Below are 6,323 nucleotides of genomic sequence, written 5' to 3' on the forward strand. Positions count from 1 at the left end.
CAGTAGTCTACTCCTTCGGGACACACTATTGTTGTTTTATGAGAGAAACTCCAGGTCAAGTGATGTTCACACGAGTCGTCATGGTGCCCTGTTGCCCCCGGTTATCTCTCTGGATGTTGGAGTTGGAGGGCCTCCTCACTCGAGGTCGGTGTGCCCACGGAGCGAACCCTGCAACTTCAGGGCATGGTTGGTGATTAGGATCACCACGTGGGGTCCTTTTCCCTTAGGAGGGACGTGGCCTTTTGGGCTGCTGATTTCCAGGTTTTTAGATACCGCCAGTATCTTGGCCAGATGTGGCAGTGGGCCAAGCCCCTTGGTGACTGTAGTTTATCCTACCTGGATGGCATTCTTGCGTTGTTCCATTTCAAGTGGTCCCAGTTTTTGCACTAATTCTCCAATGGCGATTCACCTTTCACTGGGAATGGAAAGGTCAAAGGGTTTAGCTCAATTAGGGAGTTCCAGGGCAAGGGTCTGAATTGACTGCTCTTTCCATTCTTGAAAGGCCACTTCTGGATTCTGTTCAAAAGGATCATCATCTTTTCCTTTCAGTGTTTCATATAGAGGCCCAGCTAGTAGACTGTAGTTAGGGATCCAGAAGCAGCAAACCCTGGCCTCCCCAGGAACCCCTAAGCTGTCTTCTAGTTTTAGAAAGGGGTAAGGCTGCAAATGGTTTCTTCCCTTTCCTGGGATGGGCTTCTCTGACCTTGTGTGAGAATGAAGCCCAGGCAGGTCACCGCAGTCTGTGATATTTGAGCTTTTTCTTGGACAACTTCTATCCTTTATTGGCTTGGTAGTTCAGAGGCCTCCTTAGTAGGGCTGGCGATCAGAATGTCGTCTGCATATTGAAGGAGGGTTTCCTTTTCCAGAGGTAGAACTTTTCGGTCGTTAGCTAAGCTTTCCCCAAAGATGGTGTGGGAATTTTTGAACCCTTGGGGCAAGACGGCCCGGAAGTATTGTTTTAGTTGTATGTTGAGTCCTGCCACTCACAAGCCAAAATTTCTTGTGACTCTGGGACTAATGGAATACAAAAGAAGGCATCATTGAAGACTAATACAGAATACCATGTCCTGGTGGTTGGTAGAATGACCAGCAGGGTGTAGGAATCAGGAGTAACTGGAGGTATATCCTCGGTGGCTTCACTGACTGTCCTGACATCCTTTACCAGGTCCCCAGCAGCCCATGGGGCTCTCGTGGTCAGGCCAATCCCAGGATATGGAGCTCTCCTGGGCAGGTACCCCACCCCCAACCCAGCCCACGGGGCTCTCATGGTCAGGCCCCTCCCAGGATACAGAGCTACCCTTGCAGGTACCGTGGCAGGGCTGGGCACACAGGAACCGTGCACATAGCCCTCATTGAAGAGCACCCCCAGCTCACCTGTCGTTCAGAGCTGACACAGAGCACCTCAGAGCAGGACTTGAACTAACAAACAGCAGCTCCGACAGGTCTGTGACCCTGGGCATCACTCTGTGTGGCCTCCCTCCACCTGGTCTTCCAGAGACTTCCACTGCACCCAGGGCACCAGGCCTCTGTCTCCAACCACCACCCACCCCTCCTCTCCCTGACTCCTGGGTTCGTCTCATTAGGAGAGGGTTTTCTTGAAGTTGTCTCCCACTCATGGGCCAGATAAAATGATTAGAAAACAAGCCAAAGCTGCAGCCCCTTGTCTATCCTGACTCTCAGGAGCCCACACCTGTTCCTTGGACCTGGCCGGTTCAGCAAGTTCCATTTTCTGCAACTGTGAGCCCCTGAGGGGTGATGATTGGCTACCTGGGCAGCCTTACCATGCCGGCCAGCCCTCCCCAGGTGTGCCTGGGTTGAGATCAATATAAATACCACTCCAGGCAGCAAAAGCCCCTGCAGCTGTGCCTGACGCCATTTTCTCTGCCCTGTCAGCAGTCTCGGGGCTGGGCTGGTGGGAGGGAGTGAGAGGCCACGGCTTTGTGGGTGGCCCAGTGTGAGTGGGGCTCTGCTGGACTTTCTGCAGCAGTTGCCAGGCTGCCACCTGCTAAAGAAGAGGATGTGTCACCCATACCTGCTGCTGGAATTTCTCCCTGGGCAGAGGTGAGGAAGGTAAAAAGCAGTGGGGGCAGGGACAGGACGGGTATCTCAGGCAGGGAAATGGAAATCTTCCAGAAGAGCACCCAGGGCCAGGACCATCCTGGCTGGCCTGCAGGCACCAAGTCAGCTGGCATGCTGTCACTCGTGTGGCTCCATGGCCCTTCCTCTAGGCTTTCAAGTCCTTGTATATATTCAGGTGTTTTACCTGGGAAGGGTGGGAACAGTTCAGCAGCAACTGGCCTGGGGCTCAGCTCACGTTTACTCACAGATGCCTCGGCACGGTGCCCCAGCTTTGCAATGAGGACGCTTGTTGTGTGGGGGCTGCTGGCTGAATGGGAGATGATTCCCCACCACTGACCAACTTCAGAATTGTTTACAACTGGAGCAAGTGCCCTGATACGGTTTTCCTCTGAGTAACTGGTGGGTTCTGTTTTTTTTTTTCTCTTTTTCGTTTTTGGTTCAAGGTAGATTTTATTCCTCTTTTTTGTATTTACAGATATAAGCATGGAAATAATTTATTCATATAAATACATGTATGTGAAGGGAATAATTGTTTTTTCTGTTTTATTTTTTAAATTTTATTTCTTTTTAATTTTGAATTTTATTTTATATTTTTATACAGCAGGTTCTCATTGGTTATCTATTTTATACATATAAATGTTTACATGCCAATCCCAATCTCTCAACTCCTCCCACCACCACCCCTCCAAGAGCTTTCCCCCCTTGTTGTCCATACGATTGTTGTCTATATCTGTTGCTCTATTTATGCCTTGCAAAACGGTTAATCTGTACAGTTTTTCTAGGTTCCACATATATGCATGAATATACAAGATTTGTTTTTCTCTTTCTGACTTACTTCACTCTGTATGACAGTCTCTAGATCCATCGACGTCTCTACAAATGACCCAATTTCATTCCTTTCATGGCTTAGTAATATTCCATTTTATATATGTACCACAGCTTTATGCATTCGTCTGTCTGTGGGCATTTAGGTTGCTTCCATTACCTCGATATTGTAAATAGTGATGCAATGAACATTGCGGTGAATGTCTCTTTTTGATTTATGGTTTTGTCTGGGTATATGTCCAGTCCTGGGATTGCTGTATCATATGGTAATTCTATTATTAGTTTCTTAAGAAACTCCATATTGTTCTCCATAGTGACTGTATCAATTTATATTCCCAACAATAGTGGAAGAGGGTTCCTTTTCTCCACACCCTTTCCAGCATTTGTTGTTTGTAGATTTTCAGATGATGCCCATTCTAACAGGTGTGAGGTGATACCTCATTGTTGAGTCCATTTCGTTGAGCAGGGGGTAGGTCTTGTCTATTACATATTTGGCTTATGGAACGGTATCTGTGCTAATTTCAAACTCTGGTTTTATGCAGCACCCCCTTAACTCACCTTTCTCCTTAAGCAAGCATAAGTTGGTTTTCTAATCTTGAGACCCTGTTCTGTTTTGTAATTCAGTTCATGTGTAGCCAAGTTTACATTCCGTGCATTAGTGATACCTTATGATGTTTCTTTTTCTGTGTGACTTATTTCACTTAGAATCATCATGCCTCAATCCACTCATTATGCTGGTACAGGCCTGGTGACACAGATTTCATTGCTGAGTGGTATTCTGTTGTACGTAAGTACCGCAACTTCTTTATCAATTATTTGTTCTCTGGGATATTTAACTCGTACTGTAGAAGAGGTTCCTGTAAACAGAGCCGTCCCAAATTTTGGGGTGGCTGTGTCTTTTTGATTTTAATTTCCCTAAGCTATAGGACCATAAGTGGAAATGCCCTAGACTCTGTTGCTTTGTTTTTCAGATGTATCAGGAAACACCATACACTTCTCCAGAGTGGCTGTTGGCAATTTACATCCCGCCCATCAGCATAACAAGGCTCCTTTTTCCCCATGGCCTGTCTTGCCTTTCTGGATTTTACACTTTTCTCAGATGGCCCTTTAGACCGGGGGGAAGTGACACTCATAGTTCGGATTTCCATTGCAAGCTTGCTTGGTTTGCCAAAAAGGGCGTATGTGTTTTTTCCTGAATATATTCAGGAACAAACTCATACGCCCTTTGTTGCCAAGTGCATCATTGTCGATGTTCTGCCTCTTTTCCTATGCTTTAAATGCAAATCCAGTCTACCTCCTGAAATCGGTTTCCTGAAATTCTGCCCCGCTTTCAAGTCCTCTTCGCAGCCTTACTTCAATATATTTTTGGACGTTATCTGTCATTTATAACTCTCCAGGTTTGTGAATTACAGGGCCCCTGAGCTCCTTTCTTCAACTCGCTTTCTTGTGAGCTGGCCGCAAACCCGCAAGACTGCTTCAGGCCCTAATCTGCTTCTGGCAGGGCACGCTGAGCCTTTGGTTAATTTCTCTTCCTGGTGGGAAATGAGTGTTAAATATGCCCGTCCAGACACCTACCTCACTCTCAACCCCTTGGTGATGTGGGTCCTCTGGTTTGTGGCCACCTTTTCTGGGTTCCTCACCTTTCGATGATGTGGCCCCACTAGTGTGAGGACACTCCTGCCTGGTTCTCATCCACGTGGTTATGTGGACCCCCTGGTGAGAGTCTGTTCCTGGCTTTGTTCCTCACCCACCTGTGAGGGAGACCCTCTGCTGATAGGTCACTCCTGCATGGCTGGCACACATTGCCTTGGTGAAGTCAGCCGTGTGGTGGCAGTTGGAGCGTGCTGGGAATCTCCTCCCCCCGGTGATGAGGGCCCTCTTGCGTCAGGCCCTAACTGCTGGGCTCACCAACTTTTCTTAGGGAGCCCAGTGATGCTTTGGCACTCTTCTTAGGATCCCATCTCCATGGAGATGTGGGCCTTCTGCTCTGAGGTCCCAACGGCTGGGTTGTTCACATTTTCATGATGTGGGCTCTCTGGTGTTCACAGAGGCCTGGATCCCATAGCCTCTGTGCTCTTGGCCGCCTGCTGGGAGGTTCCAACTGCTGGATTCCTCACTTTTTTAATTTTTTGGGCCCTCTGTTGTGAGGCTCCTCCTGCCTGCCTCACTCCCAGCCCCTTCGTGATGTGTGTCGTCTGGTTTGAGGCCACATGTGCTGGGTTCCTCACCTTTCGATGATGTGGGACCAATGGTCTTAGGAGACTCCTGCCTGGTTCACATCCCCTTGGTGATGTGGGCCCTCTGTTGAGAGTCTGATCCTGGCTGGGTTCCTCACCCATCTGTGAGGTGGGCCGTCTGCTGTGAGGTCACTCCTGCCTGGCTTGCTCACCTCGCCTTGTGGACATGAGCCCTCTGGTGGCACTTGGAGCCTGCTGGGAGCCTCCTCTCCTGGGTGATGAGGGCCCTCTGGTGTCAGGCCCTAACTGCTGGGCTCCCCACATTTTGTGATGTGCGCCCAGTGGTGCGAGGACACTCCAGCCAGGTTCACATCCCCATTGGGATGTGGGCCTTCTGCTCTGAGGTCCCAAAGCCTGGGTTGCTCACAGTTTCATGATGTGGGCTCTCTGGTATTAGTTCACTCCTGCCTGCATCCCATAGCTTCTGTGCTCTGGGCCGCCTGCTGGGAGGTTCCAACTGCTGGATTCCTCACCTTTCTTATTCTTTGGGCCCTCTGTTTTTAGGCTACTCCTGCCTGCCTCACTCCCATTCCCTTTGTGATATGTGTCCTCTGATTTGAGGCCACATGTGCTGGGTTCCGCACCTTTCGATGATGTGACCCCACTGGAGGGAAGACAGTCCTGACTGGTTCCCATCCCCTTGCTGATGTGGGCCCTCAGGTGAGAGTCTGATCCTGGCTGGGTTCCTCACCCTTCTGTGAGGTGGGCCCTCTGCTGTGAGGTCAATCATGCCTGTCTGGCACACGTCACCTTGGCGACGTGGGCCCTCTGGTGGCAGTTGGAGTGTGCTGGGATCCTCCTCCCCTCGGTGATGAGGGCCCTCTTGCCTTAGGCCATAACTGCTGGGCTCCCCACATTTTCTGATGTGCGCCAAGTGAGTGAGGAGACTCTTGCCAGGTTCCCATCCCCATGGCGATATGGGCCTTCTGCTCTGAGGTCAAAACGGCTGGCTTGCTCACAGTACCAAGATGTGGGCCCTCTGCTGTGAGTTCACTCCAGCAAGGATCCCTTATCATCGGTGCTCTGAGCCGCCTGCTGGGAGGTTCCAACTGCTGGATTCCTCAACTTTTTTATTCTATGTGCCCTCTGTTGTGAGGCTCCTCCTGCCTGCCTCACTGCCAGCCCCTTGGTGATGACTGTCCTATGGCTTGAGGCCACATGTGCTGCGTTCCTCACCTTTCG

Source organism: Leucopleurus acutus (genome assembly GCF_964270905.1).
Source record: "Leucopleurus acutus genome assembly, contig: HAP1_SCAFFOLD_270, whole genome shotgun sequence".
Lineage (NCBI taxonomy): Eukaryota > Metazoa > Chordata > Mammalia > Artiodactyla > Delphinidae > Leucopleurus > Leucopleurus acutus.